Raw genomic sequence first — 16,815 nt, 5'->3', positions numbered from 1 at the left:
TTACAATCTAGAACATTACTTTTATTTTATTTTTAGAGAGAAATGATTTGTTTAGAGTTCACATCAATCATTCACTGCTAGTGTGACAATACCTGTCTTTCAAAAGTCACAAAATACAAGGCTGATGCAGTCACCACCATGACATTTGTACACCATAGATTCACATGTCTTCTTCAACTGCCATCAAAAGAAATAATAAGCATATAAGAATCTTACGTATTCTCTTTTATTCTTTAGTTAATTGATAATATCACTGGTTACAAAACCCACATATCCTCTCTAAATGCAAAGGACCTAGGAAATGTAATCTTCTGTGTACCCAGAATGAAGTGAGAACTAAAGAATGTCCGATGAAGCCTCCTTCTTTTCATCAAAGAGTTCAGTCACTCTTCCTGTCACATCGCAAATTGAAACACCCTCTTCCCATGAAAAACAAACAAAAACACACTAAGCTAAGACTTGTTTTTCTTTTCTTATTAAGGAAGGTCACATATGATCGTTCTGATCCTTTCCTGAGTGATAGAGATCAATTTCCATCTCTTTATCAGGTGGCCAGCAAGGAAAGCAGCAGCTGCTGCTGCTGCTAAGTCACTTCAGTCGTGTCCGACTCTGTGTGACCCCATAAACGGGAGCCCACCAGGCTCCCCCGTCCCTGGGATTCTCCAGAGCATTGCTTTTAAAAGCCATGAGTTGTTGGGGCATATGACTATCTTAATTATAAGTGATTTACCCACTTTATTTTATTAAAACCTATCCTTTTCTGTATTGAATAGTACACATTTTAAATAGTAACAACTCCTATTATAAAGTACTTACCATAAATGGCTATCATTAAAAAGACAACAAATAAAAAGTGCTGACAAGAATGTGGAGAAAAGGAAATCCTTGTGAAGTGCTTGTGGGCTTGTACTTGGTGCAACAACTGTGAAAAAACGTATGAAATTTCCACAAAGATTAAAAATAAAACAACAACACTAATTAGAAATAATATATGGACACCAATGTTGATTGTAGCCTTATTTACAATATCCAAGATATAAAAGCCATCTATGTTTTCATGGGTAGATGAATGGATAAAGAAAATGTGGCCAATACATACAATAGAACACTGTTGTTATTGTCACTCTTTAGTTAGTAAGTTGTAACCAACTCTTTTATGACCCATGGACTGCAGCCTGTAAGGCTTCTCTGTCCATGGAATTTCCTAGGTAGGAATACTGGAGTGGGTTGCCATGTCCTTCTCCAGGGGATCTTCCTAAGCCAGGGAACAAACCCAGGAATACTGCATTGCAAGGAGATTTTTAACTGCTGAACCACCAGGGAAACCCCTACAATGGAATATTGTTGTTCCGACTCTTAGCAACTCCATGGACTGTAGCAGACCAGGCTACCCTGTTCATCATCTCCCGGAGCTTGCTCAAACTCATGTCCATTGAGTTGGTGATGCCATCCAACCATCTCATCGTTTGTCATCCCCTTCTCTTCCTGCCTTCAATATTTCCCAGCATCAGGTCTTTTCCAGTGAATCAGCTATTAACATCAGGTGGCCAAAGTAGTGGAGCTTCAGCTTCAACATCAGTCCCTCCAATGAATATTCAGGATTAATTTCCTTTAAGATTGACTGGCAGTATCTCCTTGCAGTTCAAGGGACTCTCAAGAGTCTTCTCCAGCACCGCAGTTAAATAGCATCAATTCATTGGTGCTCAGCCTTCTTTTTGGTCCAGTTCTCACATCCATACATGACTACTGGAAAAACCATAGCTTTGACTAGCTGGACCTTTGTCAATATAGCAATGTCTCTGCTTTTTAATATGTTGTCTAGTTTTGTCATAGCTTTTCTTCCAAGGAGCAAATGTCTTTTAATTTCATGGCTACAGTCACCATCTTGTGATTTGGGAGCCCAATAAAATAAAATCTGTCACTGTTTCCATTGTTTCCCCATCTATTTGCCGTGAAATGATGGGACCAGATGTCGTGATCTTAGTTTTTTGAATTTTGAGCTTTCAGGCAGCTTTTTAACTCTCCTCTTCACCTTCATCAAGATAGGCTCTTCAGTTCCTCTTTGCTTTCTGCCATAAGGGCAGTGTCTTCTACATATCTGAGATTATTGATATTTCTCCTGGCAACCTTGATTCTGGCTTGTGCTTCATCCAGGCTAGCATTATGTATAATGTACTACATATAAGTCAAATAAGCAGGGTGACTATATACAGCCTTGAGGTACTCATTTCCCAATTTTTAGCCAGTTAGTTGTTCCATGTTAGGTTCTGACTGTTGCTTCTTGACTTGCACACAGATTTAGCAGGAGGCAGGTCAGGTGTTCTAGTATTCCCACCTCTTTAAGAATTTTTGACAGTTTGTTGCAAGCCACACAGTCAAAGGCTTTGGCATAGTCAATAAAGCAAAAGTAGATGTTTTTCTGGAATTCTTTTGCTTTTTCTAGGATCCAATGGATGTTGGCAATTTGATCTCTGGCCCTCTCCCTTTTCTAAGTCCAGCTTGAACATCTGAATGTTCTTAGTTCCCATACTGATGAAGACTCCCTTGGAGAATTTTGAGCATTACTTTGCTAGCATGTGAAATGAGTTCAGTTGTGTGGTTGTTTGAGCATTCTTTGGCATTTACCTTCTTTGGGATTTGAATGAAAACTGACCTTTCCTAGTCCTGTGACCACTGTTGAATTTTCCAAATATGCTGGCATACTGACTGCAGCATTTTCATGGCATCATCTTTTAGGATTTGAAATAGCTCAGCTTAAATTCCATCACCTCCACTAGGTTTGTTTGTAGTGATGCTTCCTAAGGCCCACTTGACTTTTCACTCCAAGCTGCATGGCTCTAGGTGAGAGATCATACCATCGTGGTTATCTGGGTCATTAAGTTCTCTTTTTTTGTATAATTCTTCTGTTTCTTGCCACCTCTTCTTAATATCTTCTGCTTCTGCTAGGTCCATACCATCTCTGTCCTTTATTGTGCCCATCTTTGCATGAAATGTTCCCTTGGTATCTCTAATTTCCTTGAAGAGATCTCAGCCTTTACCATTCTATCATTTTCCTCTATTTCTTTGCATTGTTTACTGCAGAAGGCTTTCTTATCTCTTCTTGCTATTCTTTGGAACTCTGCATTCAAGTGGGTATATCTTTTCTTTTTTCCTTTGCCTTTCACATCTCTGCTTTTCTCAGATATTTGTAAGGCCTCCTCAGACAACCATTTTGCCATTTTGCATTTTTTCCCCTTGGGAATGGTTTTGATCACCACCTCCTGTTCAGTGTTATGAACCTCCCTCCATATTTCATTAGGCAGTCTGTCCATCAGATCTAATCCCTTGAATCTATTTGTTACTGCCACCATATAATTGTAAGGGATTTGAGTTAGGTCTTACCTGAATGGCCTAGTCATTTTACCTACTTTCTTCAACTTATGTCTGAATTTGGCAATAAAGAGTTCATAATCTGAGTGACAGTCAGTTCCCAGTTTTGTTTTTGCTGGCTGTATAGAGCTTCTCCATTTTCAGTTGCAAAGAATAGAATCAATCTCATTTTGGTACTGACCACTTGGGGATATTCATGTGTAGAGTTGTCTCTTGTGTTGTTGGAAAAGGGTGTTTGCTATGACTGGTGCATTCTTTAGGCAAAGCTCTGTTAGCCTTTACTCTGCTTCATTTTGTACTCCAAGGCCAAACTTGCTTGTTATTCCAGGTATCTTTTGACTTCCTACTTTTGCATTCCAGTCCCCTATAATGAAAAGGACTTTTTTTTTTTTTTTTTTTTTTGGTTGTTAGTTCTAGAAGGCCTTGTAGGTCTTCATAGAACCATTTAACTTCAGCTTCTTTGTCATTAGTGGTTGGGCATAGACTTAGATTACTATGATATTGAGTGGTTTGCCTTGGAAGTAAACTGAGATCATTCTGTCATTTTTGGGACTGCACCCAAATACTGCATTTCAGACTCTCTTGTTGACTAGGAGGGCTACTCCATTTCTTCTAATGGAGTCTTGCCCTCAGTAGTAGATGAAATGATCACCTGAATTAAATTAGCCCATTCTGGTCCATTTTAGTTCAGTTCAGTTCACTCAGTTGCATCCAAGTCTTTGTGAGCTCAGGGACTGCAGCACAACAGGGTTCCCTGTCCATCACTAACTCCTGGAACTTGCTCAAACTCAAGTTCACTGATTCCTAAAATGTCGATGTTCACTCTTGCCATCTTCTGTTTGACTACTTCCGTTACCTTGATTCATGGACCTAACATTCCAGGTTCCTATGCAATAATGTTCTTTACAGCATCAGACTTTATTTTCACCACCAGACACATCCACAACTAGGTATTGTTTCTGCCTTGGCTTAACCTCTTCATTCCTTCTGATGCTATTTCTCTGCTGTTTTCCAGTAGCATGTTGGGCCAATACTGACCTGGGGAGTTCCTCTTTAAATGCCATTTCCTTTTGCCTTTCATACTATTCATGCAGTTCTCAAGACAAGCATGCTGAAGTGCTTTGCCATTCCCTTCTCCAGTGTACCACGTTTTGTCAGAATGCTTTACCATGACCCATGTGTCTTATGTGGCCCTATACTGCATGGCTCATAGTTTCACTGAGTTAGTCATGGCTGTGATCCATGTGATAAGTTTGGTTAGTTTTCTGTGATTGTGCTTTTCATTCTGTCTGCCCTCTGATGGATGAAGATAAGAGGCTTGTGGAAGCTTCCTGATGGAAAGGACTGGCTCTGGGAAAATCTAGATCTTGCTCTGGTGTGCAAGTCAATGCTCAGTAAGTCTTTAATCCAATTATCTGCTGATGACTGGGGCTGTGTTTCTCTCCTTGTAGTTTGGCCTGAGTCCAAACTATGGTAGATGTAATGGTGAGTTCCTTCAAAAGGACAATGGGATATTACTAATCCATGAAAAAATGGAAATCTTGATATTTTCAACAATAGGAATGAATCTCAAGAGTATTATGTGAAGTGAAATAGACAGACAGAGGAAGATAAATACTGCATATTCTTACTTATATTTGCAATCTATAAAAACAAAACAGCAACAGATTCATGTATGCAGAAAGCAAAGAGGTTGCCCTTAAGGGAAAGGAAGTTAGGTGTGGGCAAAATAGGTGAAGGGAATTGAGAGTTACAAGCTTCCAGATATATGATAAAGAAGTCATGGTGATGTAATATACAATATAAGGAATATGGTTTATAATAATAACTTTGTATAGGTTTCCCTGGTTGTTCAGCTGGTAAAGAATCCACCTGCAATGCAAGAGACCTGGGTCAATCCCTGGGTTGTGAAGATCCCCTGGAGAAGGGAAAGACTACCTACTCCAGTATTCTGTCCTGGAGAATCCCATGGACTATATAGAGTCAGACACAACTGAGCAAATTTCACTTCACTTTTGTATGGGAATGAAGAGTTACTAGACTTATAGAGGTGATCATTGCATAATATATGCAAATATCAAATCACTATGTAGTATGCTTGACATTAACATAGTATTATTGTCAACTATATTTCAATAAAAGACAAGAAATTTTAAATAAAAAAATATTTTATATATAATAATAGTTTTAAGAGCAAAAAGCTTGAGAGCATCTCCCCTAAATAAGACAGTGGGGGCTCATAAACTATACGAATTTGATGTTTTTACAGTCAAAAAGCTACCTCAACAACATGACCAAGATATCACTTAGTAATGCATAGATGCCTAAGTAAGGGTTTAAATAGATAGTATATGGTTAAAATATCATGAACATGCTACATATTAAGTATAGAGAAATCTAGTCAATAGCTAAAATAATTCTCTCAGTGATTAGTAAATCTGCTTAATGAAATCTAAATTGAAAGGGGCCAAGGATAATTCCTACTTTTGTTATAATCATGAAGAGAATATCCAAATTATTCTTAAATCAGTACAAAAGTACTGGTAGTCCCAGAACATTTTCCTTGTTTTGCTGGCCTAGACAATATTGAGTGATTTCATAAGTGATAATTTCACTACAATTGGAGATAAGAAGTAAAGGCTGAGTTGGCTTATCTCATCCTCACTTCTCTCTAACTACTCTTTCACACTTGCCCTTTCTAACTCTTCCAAGCCTTCCCCACCTCCTGGTCTACAAATCTATACTGGATTATTTGGAATATATAATATTATTCCTCTTTGCAACACAATGCAGTTCTCTATAATGAAACCAACACCATCAAAATCTGTTTCTATATTCAAATCAGAAAAAGTTTAATTTAAAAATATTACTTCAGAGATGCTTAGGTCCAGTAGAGTATTCTGGGAACTAGAAAGGAAATATAAGAGATTTTAAAAGATCACCCTTAGAAAGAGCAGATGAATCTGATGAAAAAGTAGGAAATGATAAATTTCTGGGAAAAATATCTATTGAGATTTTCTTCTCTTTAGGTATCTTAAGATGAGAAAAAATTCTGAAAGGTGAATAAAGTTATATAGTGGAAATGGTACTCAAATCAGGAAAATAGTCAAAGATTATAAACTTCTTTTAAGTTGTGAACCTACAAGATTGCTTGCAGAAGTTACTTTGAAATAGTAATAATCAATTGGGTTCACCTTTAAGGGGAAAAGTATTCTTTAATATATTTGTAAGGTTGGTGTTAGAAGAAAAAAGGTCAGTGGTTAACAAAATTATGAACCTAGTGTTACATCTTATCTCATGTTTTAATATAAAGGAAGACATTTTGTTTGGCCTCTTTTGATACAAAAAAAAATCTTTGATTCTCCTTGGTGCTGGTTTTCCTTTTCAAAAGGATACTGCCTAGTGAAATTCTTAAATTTCTTTTTCCTCACCTTATTCTCTGAAATGTTCTTTATATGTTAGAAATGTTTCTCTAATATTCTAAAGCTGTTATTTTAAACATCCCAATTATGATTGTAATCTGTAGTTTTATTGCAATAAAATTTAATTTCTAAAGAAGGGGACTCCCAAATTTGTAAAGTTTAAGATGCTGGAAAGAGCCTTAGTTTGCTACCACTTTTTGAAAACTCATTGTATTATATTACTGCTATTATGTAATTCTAGGGAAAATCCAAATCCCAGGTTTGGACTTTCGGCCAGCAATGCAGGAAACCACAGTTTGATTCCTGGGTTGGGAAGATTCCCTGGAGAAAGATAGGTTACCCACTGCAGTATTCTTGGGCTTCTCTGATGGCTCAGCTGGTAAAAAATCTGCTTGCAATGTGAGAGACCTGGGTTCGATCCCTAGGTTTCCTATGGACCCTGCCTTATGAAAAAGTTTAGGGCTTCCCTAGTAGCTCAGTGGGTAAAGCAATTGCAGCTCAGTCTGCCTGCAATGCAGGAGACCTGGGTTCATTCCCTGATTCGGGAAGATCCCCTGGGGAAGGAAATGGTAACCCACTCCCGTATCCTTGCCTGGAAATTTCCATGGACAGAAAAGCCTGGCAGGCTATAGTCCATGGGGACACAAAGAGCTGGACACGACTGAGCGACTAACACACACACAGGGAAAATCCAAAATTTAGGGAAGTTGTTGGGATTAAACTTTATTTAAAATTCTGGGAAAATATATTACATATAGTCAGAAATTTTAATCCTTTCAATAAGGGGATGTTAGTAAGTGCTCTCGCTTTTAAGCTATTCTCAACATTATACTAAAGTCAATTCTAAGGATCTGTCTAAAACATTTTCATTAAGTGGGACTAGAGCAGATTCCAGATTTTTATTTAGAAGAGAATTTGACATAAATGACCCACAAATTCACTTTAAGAGGAAATAATGGCAGATAGAGGGCAGTGATTCTCTGAAGGAGAGCAATATATCTGCAGCATTTTAAGGGTTTTCAAGCTATACTCACCTTGGCTTCTACCATTCTGAGACAGATAGAATCTAGGGTGGTCACCCACCTGACATTCATGCCTTTGTGGAAAATCCTTCCTTTGAGGCTGGGTGAAACCTGGTATTTGATTTTGACCAGTGACAGAAGTGTTTGTATTTCACTTCCGTGATTATTGTACATTATATAAGACTCTATTTTGCTAGCCAACTGGCTCCATGCACTCTTGCTATCCTAGAAGTAGTAAGCAATCATGTTGGGAGGACCACAGGGCAAGGAATGGACGGTGATGGCTAGCAAGAAGCCTAGGCTCTTAGCCCTTAAGGAAATATATATTACAAACCACCTAGTCTTCTTGAAAGTTTGCAGTCAGGACTCCAGATGAGAACAGAACCCAGAAGATACCTTGATGGTAGCCTGATGAGACCCTCAGCTGAGGACCCACTAACCTATTCTTGTACCTCTGATCCAGGGAAACTTTGATGTAATGAGTGTGCTGTTTTAGTCCTTTAACTTTGTGGTAGTTTGTTACTTCACACTAGATTACTAGTATATATATATACGTACAACCCCATCTTAATTTAAAAATATTTCTTAGTGAAAATTTGGGTAGTCCTTGAAAATGTTTTATTTAAATACATCCACTAGATTCTTATTATAAAAAGGTAATGCTCCATATATCATTTGAAAACTTGTAAAATGATTGCCCCTTCCTCATGAATAGACAGTGAGGCTAGAGTGGATTTTAATACATTATGCTTCCCTAAAGCACTTTATTACCATGTCAAATTCTTATATTTTTGCTACCAGAATTTTTTGTATCTCCCAATGCAATATATTGCTCTAGGGGTTTGAGATCACATTTAGACAGAGAAAGAGGAGAGAGAACCAAAATAAGGAATGAACTTTGGCTAATTAGTTAAGCCATCATAAAATGTATAAAATTTGTACATAAAATTTATCCTATTCAAACTGGATCAACGGAACTGTACGAGAAGCAGTGAAGTAAAATTTGTTCACTCATGTCTGACTGTTTGCAACCCCATGGACTATAGCCCACCAGGCTCCTCTGTGGAATTCTCCAGGTAAGAATCCTGGAATGGCTTGCCATTTCCTTCTCCAGGAGATCTTCCTGACCCAGGGATTGAACCCAGGCATGGATTCTTTACCATCTGAGCCACCAGGGAAGCCCATATGAGTGGGAATACAAGTGTATATTCAGTATGTGTATTGTTGTCATTAAGAAAAAAAAAAAAGAATTTCTGTCAACTAAGGAGTTTATTTCAAAGGGAGTATATTTCCTTTTGGAAATTAGTAACATTGATTAGGAATCAGGATGCTATAAATTTTATTCTTCCACGAAAACAGAATTTTGTATGCACAACTGTCATAAAAGAGGAATCAGATTGCTTTAAAACTAGTGATAAATATTCATGGGAATAATCTAGACAGATAAGAAAATAACTAGCTTTGTATGTAAGCTTATTTATCCCTTTATTTTAGAAGGGATTATTTTAGTAATGTGTTTAGAATAGTTAAAATATCTTGAACCAGAGTTGAAGAAAGAAAATACAAAGTTAGTAAGCATTAGAATTGAGGACTGTGTTGAATCTCCCTTGAGCTCTGAAGGTAATCCAGACCCTCAAACAATGCCACTCTTTCCAGGAGGCCGGAGGTTCTGTGAACAGCCTCTTTTTAGTTTCAAGTTTTAACAAATATGGAATTTAATAATTTTGTTTAATCACCCAGTTGAATTTTTTTTCTTTTCATCTTCCAAACTTTGTAACTGAGGCTCTTAAAGTTCACCTCCAGGTTCAGTCCATGACTCCTGGGAAATGTAAGAAAGACTTGAGTAATACTTCAAGGGCATGAGATGCATGGGCCTGTCTACGCTGGTTTTTTGGCTTCATGCCCTAATTTCAGGCTGCTTTGGATAGAGTTCTAGCTCTGTATTTATTAGGTTGATAATCTTATGGACTTTCTTAACCTTTCCAGCTATATTTTTCTGCTCTCCAAAATGGAGATTAGGATGACTCTCACTTCATAGTAACGCTCTGAGAATTAAACGAGACACTTCATATAAAGTGCCTAGAACAAATATACTCTACAGTGTCAATAAAAGTTGGTAATGATGTTTTTTTTTCCCCCAACAACGAGGTTCTTTTGTTACCTTTTCCTAGGGCCAAATATGCTTCTCAGTTCAGCCTTTTTCTGCTTTGGTTTCCTGGCTGTATGTTTCCTTTGGTTAAACATCCTGTTTCCTAACATTCTGCTAGTGAGTCTTCCTAGATGGTCTGCCCTTCCTTTAATTCCCTAAGGTTGTATTCAGTCTCAGTCCCTTGCCATGGGTCTTTGGATATGTCTCTGCCATTCTCTGCACATATATTTTAGCCTCAATATTGTCCCTATTTGACTTTAGTGTAGCAGACAATTTATTAGATTGGATGTCAAGTATCCTCAGTTTTAATGCTGCCTATGCCACTAATAAATTGCATATTTTTAAATGACTGAATCTTAATCCTGACTAGATATTAGAGCTGCCTATTGCTGTTTGTTTTTGTTTAGTCACTCAGTTGTGTCCAACTCTTTGTGAACCTGTGTACTATAGCCTGTCAGGTTCCTCTGTCCATTGGACTTCCCAGGCAAGAATACTAAAGTGGGCTGCCATTTCCTTCTCCAGGGGCTCTTCCCAACCCAGGGATCAAACCCATGTCTCCTGCATTGGCAGGTAGATTCTTTACTGCTGAGCCACCTGCTGCTGCTGCTAAGTCACTTCAGTCGTGACTGACTCTGTGTGACCCCATAGACGGCAGCCCACTAGGCTCTGCCATCCCTGGGATTCTCCAGGTAAGAACCCTGGTGTGGGTTGTCATTTCCTTCTCCAATGCATGAAAGTGAAAATTGAAAGTGAAGTCGCTCAGTTGTGTCCGACTCTTAGCGACCCCATGGACTGCAGCCCACCAGGCTCTTCTGTCCATGGGATTTTCCAGGCAAGAGTACTGGAGTGGGGTGCCATTGCCTTCTCCAGCTGAGCCACCAGGGAAGCCCAAATGAAAGTAATTAATGGTTGATATGAGGATGAGCTCCAAGCCCAGAATGATGATCATTCCAGGCAAACAGAACCAGAAATGCAGTTGGGTTAACACTCATAAATCAAGCAGTATACTATACCCTGTTTATAAAATGGGGGAGAAAATTAAATGATCATTTCAATAGATGCAGTAAAAGTGTTTTTTAAGATTCAAAGCTTATTTTGAATAAAAGTCTTAGTGGCCAAAGATAAGAAGGGGACATCTCTGATCTGATCAAAGGAACTGTGGTGAGCTGAGTTGGGGCCCCAGAGATATTTACACCCGAACCCCAGCCTGTGACTGTGTTATCTCATATGGAAAGGGGACTTCATAGATGTGGTTAAGGACCTTGAGATGGGAAGATGGTCCTCTATTGTGCACGTGAGCCAATATAACCCAAGGATCCCTATTGAGGGAGCTTGAGAGGAGGAGTGGCTGCATATGCAGGGCTGGGATGGTGTCAGAGACTGGAAGGTGCTGCTCCTGGGGTTGAATAGATTTTGCTAAATATTAAAAACATGGCAGTCATTAACCCAAAAATTATGGTTAGTAACTTTGGAGTGTGCCTAAGCTTATAAGAGTTTTGTTTTGTTGTTCATTTTTAAGCATACCTATGAGAGATACTGATTTATAGCCAGAATTAAAAACTACTTCTTTATTCATTTAAAATTTATTCAACCAACTTTCATTGACATCATAAAGCTAGTAGGACTTGAATGTACAATATCTAATATCACACAATCCTTACCTTCATCCTGCCTAGAGAGAGAACAAGTTGGGGCTTTGTCTATTTTCTAGCAAAATTTTTGGCATATAGTAGATGCTTAAAATAATATTCACCAAAGATTTATAATAGCTCCATTTTCTCATCTATAAAATGATTTTAGATTCAGTTCAGTTCAGTAGCTCAGTCGTGTCTGATTCTTTGGGACCCCATGAATCGCAGCACGCCAGGCCTCCCTGTCCATCACCAACTCCCCAAGTTCACTCAAACTCACGTCCATCGAGTCAGGGATGCCATCCAGCCATCTCATCCTCTGTCGTCCCCTTCTCCTCCTGCCCCCAATCCTTCCCAGCATCAGAGTCTTTTCCAATGAGTCAACTCTTTGCATGAGGTGTCCAAAGTACTGGAGTTTCAGCTTTAGCATCATTCCTTCCAAAGAAATCCCAGGACTGATCTCCTTTAGAATGGACTGGTTGGATCTCCTTGAAGTCCAAGAGACTCTCAAGAGTCTTCTCCAATACCGCAGTTTAAAAGCATCAATTCTTCGGCACTCAGCTTTCTTCACAGTCCAACTCTCACATCCATACATGACTACTGGAAAAACCATAGCCTTGACTAGACAGACCTTTGTTGGCAAAATAATGTCTCTGCTTTTGAATATGCTATCTAGGTTGGTCATAACTGATTAGTATGTCTCAAACACAAGTTTTAGGTATACTAATAAATGCTTATAATAGAAGGGTGTTTTAATGAAAAGAACAAGCAAAACAACAAATCAAGAAAATAAAACTTTGAGAAATATAAATGCTGGCACTAGTGGTAAAGAGCCTGCCTGCCAATGCAAGAGATATAAGAGACACGAGTTTGATCCCTGCGTTGGGAAGATCCCCTAGAGGAGGAAATGGCAACCCAATCCAGTATTCTTGCCTGGAAAATCCCTTGGATAGAGGAGTCTGGCAAGCTATAGTCCATAGGGTCACAAAGAGTTGGACATGACTGAGGTGACAACGTTAATTCATTTTTAAGAAAGTCACAGTGTATGTGAACATATTAAAAGTTCTAAGGAATCAGATATGATTAAATAAATCTGTTCAATATTTCATGAAGTTCCCAAGTCCAGAAAACCTTTTAATAGTTAAATATCCTACAGGATAATATTTTATAAATTATTATTATTATTATTTTGTGTGTACATTGAACATTTATTACAACTAATTGGCAATGTGGTAAGACAGTGCTCATGTAGACTGAATATTGGTCACAATCTCAGCAAAGCTTAATCTGCCCAGCAGATACAAATGAAAGTTGTAAACTGTGAAAACCTTTACATACATGGAAGTATGTCTAAAAATGACATTGAAACAACTGTATATCCTTTAAAAATATTGTGCCCACTAATGCCATTTTACTTCATTCAACTCACACTTTCATGAGAGGTGGTGTCTGCTTTTATGTTTAGGACTTCCAATAACTAGGCAGTGCCATGGAAGGGAAGGAAGCTGCCCTAAAGTTTGCTGCACTTCTAAGTGGAGGGAAGCAACAGGGGAGTAAAATAAACTTGGCTGTAACAAACACCCCAGAAGGAATATTCATGCTTTAAACAATGACTTATTCAACACTTTGTGAAAAGAGCAACACATTTTCCATAAGATACTGTTTTTAAGAAGCCCTGGTAAGTTAACATTTCCATTTTATTTGGGAGGCATCAAAAATAATCCAACTAAGTGACTAAATGATTATGACCACAAAAAATTTATCTCAGGAGTCAAATGTTGCTTGGCCTTAAAAATAGCATGTTTACTATTATGAAACAGCTGATCTCTGTTCCTTGTACCAGGAATGCCTATGAAATATTTTTTAGTGTAAAACAGCATCATTCCATTAGTCTTTTGTGTATTCCCTTTGTTTTTAGGTGTTTACTTTCTAATAAAGGTCTTTGGTATAATTTAAGTTTTAACATAGAGTGAAATTTTCATTCATTTAATATGTGACTATGTCAATTCCCTTTATTTGCATATATACTGAAATGCAGTGGTCTTTGCTTTCATAAAACCAGGTTTCACAAGATTTTTTTGCCAAAGAGAATAATAAATGTATATTGCCTGAATGTGTCATACTCATAGATACACATAATCGAGGTAATGATAATAACCTATTCAAGAGAAACAGACCTATAAACTTCAAAACAGCCAGAAAAAGTAACTTTTTTTTCCTGCATTCATTCTAATTCATACTTAAGTCCCTTGTTATCACCTGATTAACCAAAGTTTCCTTTAGTTAATTTAGTTAATAATAATTGTGTAGGCCTGAATGAAGCAGCTTTGCAGAACAGTAATACCGACAAGACATCATCTTACACCATTAGCTAACATGGGCATGAAGGCAGTGACCATCTACAGCGTGTGAAATCCCACAAGAAGTCTTCAACAGGGGAGGAGAGTTATGTCAGTCCAATTTCTTCAAGAACAGTATGTGGGGTTTCAGCTTCCTCCTGCAGTAGATCAGCCTGCTAAATTGCTTTAAGGACATTCTTGGATATTTCCTGAACTTCTCCTTCCAAAAGAAACTCATCCAAAATAAAATAAGCCTTCTCAAAATTAAAAATGGTATCAGGGTCACACACACTGCCAAAATACTTGTCAAGTAATTCCACATAAAGATGAACTATTTCCAGGGTAATTAGTTCATTGTCCTGATCCTCAATAGCATAGGAAAAATACAGACTGGCATATCTTTTGTAAACAATCTTCAGATCTCACCACTCAAGAAAGCTGCACATTTTAGGTTTCTGTGCTAAAACGGTTTGAAGAAGTTCTCTTGTGATCTTTTTCTTCTATTTGTCTGATTATGGGACACCCCATCTCTGCAATCTAAGCTTTTCCTGACCACTAAAGAGCAACATAAACTGCATGGCAGCCGCGGGATGCGGGCGGGGCAGGGCTTGGCCGCTGGCCGCAGGGGCGACTTGAGGGGCAGCCCCTATCGCTGAGCTGAGAAAGAGAAGCCATTTTGCTGTCACTTTATAGATTATTTTTGGGAAATACAGAGTACTTAAAGTCACTTGTATTTTTAGATGACTGTGTTTCTAAGTCTTCAGGAAAGACCTTTGTACTGTTGGAAAGGTCAGCTATTAGAATGCTTGGTGTTCCCATTGCTACATCTGAAGGAATAGCCCTTAACTAACTGAATGTACAATGAGTAAGTTGGTGTGTTAAATATGTGACAATAACCCTTCTGTGCTGATTGACTAGATAAGAATAGGCATGTGACTCAAGGGGTTCCCTGTCATAATCCACTCTTGGTCAAGTAGTTTCATTCTCTAAGGAATTTGAGTTAAAGAATATTGGGTAAATATTTACAGCTGAAACACAGAGATCATTACATAAAGCGGAGTTGGCCAAGTGGTGCAGAGCATGTTTAAAAGTCATAGTTGACTGTTTATGGAGCATGCCATGTCCAAGTGACTAGAACTCCCCACTCCCTAGCTTATATCATTTACTTTATTCATTTAAAGTAGATTTCTGACCTCCATATGCATGTGTTTGCATTCCATGAAGTGGAGGACATCTGAAATGGCTGGGTTGCCATATGCAGCCTTTAGAAACTAAAGAAGTGGTTAAACATTGGTATTTGGGCTGGCTTTCTGGTCATTCACCTGAACACCAGAAGAAAGAGAAAGGCAGTTGCCAGGAAAATAAATTAAAATGAAATGAGCTTAATTTTGTATGAAGGATATATTGGCTATTTTTGCTTTTGGTCAGATCAAAAGCAGTTATCCACTTTATCAGAGAATTAAAAACACTTCAGGCAAGGTTCTAACTGTTGGTACCTTACTTGAGCCCAACTCCCATGCTTTTTCCAGGGAAATGCTGAACTCCGGTGTGATACCTGAGTGGCATGAGGTTGGGCACTGCTGAGAGCAAGTGAGAGAGAGAGACAGAGACAAAGAAACAGAGAGAGACAGACTGGGGGGTAACATGATAGTCACCACTACTTGTTCACATAGAAAAGTCATTCTTCCTCAAGTGCCTCAGGTTCCCATGTTTTAAATTAATATGACCTGCTCAGAAACAGCCAGCACATCATGTTGTTTCTCCTCTGCCAGTGACAGCCTGCAGTCCAGAGCCTGGTGAAAAGAGTTGAACTCTGCATGCTACAAGTACTCATTTTCTTTGAATTACTCCTTTAACTTGACCAAACAGGCTTTGGGTACCAATTGTTGCATTTCCTTTTCTTTCCTATAATAGCTAAATTTGCTCACTCCCTTTAGGCACTTTCTTTTTCCTTTTTTTTTTTTAATTTGGTGAAGGAACAGTGGTTATAATTTCAAATGAAGTTATTCAGTGGCACTTTTGTTGACTCTTGACCGAATCTTTTTTAGAAATAAAAGGTGGCATTGAAAGTACACTTCCACTTCATCAGCCACAGGTTACTCAATCCTAAAAAGGCTTTTTGAAATGCGGCTACTTCTTGGGGAAGCTAATTTTCTATATTTTGGTTAATTCTGAGAATGAAAGAAAAGGTATTATTCAAGGTATTCATTTCAGAAATGCCACAAAACAAATACTTCTTAAACCTTTACTTTTGGCGTTATTGTTAAGGACCGAGTGAAGAAAAGCCAATAAGCAGAGTTTCTGATTGCAAAGAGAGAAAATCATACCTCTTCTACATAGACTGTTCAAGGTATCACTACTGTAAGGAGGACTTCAGCCAGAGGCAAAACCCAAAATATGTAAATCCTTTCCCAACCTGAATTATAAAAATATTCCTGTATTACTTGCTTCAGAGATTATAAAAAAGTTTTTAATATACATTTATATATTTTAATTGGAGGTTAATTACTTTATAATAATATTGTATTGGTTTTTCCATACATCAACATGAATCCTCCACAGGTATACACGTGTTCCCCATCCTGAACCCTCCTCCCACCTCCCTCCCCATACCATCCCTCTGGGTCATCCAAGTGCACCAGCCCCAAGCATCCAGTATCATGCATTGAACCTGGACTGGTGATTCATTTCATATATGATATTATACATGTTTCAGTGCCATTCTCCCAAATCATCCCACCCTCTCCCTCTCCCACAGAGTCCAAAAGTCTGTTCTATACATCTGTGTATCTTTTGGTATCTTGCATACAGGGTTATTGTTACCATCTTTCTAAATTCCATATATATGTGTTAGTATACTGTATTGGCGTTTTTCTTTCTGGT

The 16,815-nt window shown here is 38.2% G+C and overlaps 1 pseudogene; it reads right to left on the bottom strand.

Annotated features, from left to right (window-relative positions):
- Nucleotides 1-13,900: 13,900 nt before the first annotated feature.
- Nucleotides 13,901-14,510, bottom strand: LOC101122100 (AP-1 complex subunit sigma-2-like; annotated as a pseudogene).
- Between the last annotated feature and the right edge of the window lie 2,305 nt (nucleotides 14,511-16,815).

The sequence above is a fragment of the Ovis aries genome, chromosome 4 (genome assembly GCF_016772045.2).
Source record: "Ovis aries strain OAR_USU_Benz2616 breed Rambouillet chromosome 4, ARS-UI_Ramb_v3.0, whole genome shotgun sequence".
Lineage (NCBI taxonomy): Eukaryota > Metazoa > Chordata > Mammalia > Artiodactyla > Bovidae > Ovis > Ovis aries.
The sequence above is the reverse complement of the archived record's forward strand: the minus strand, read 5'-3'. Positions and strand labels throughout refer to the sequence as shown.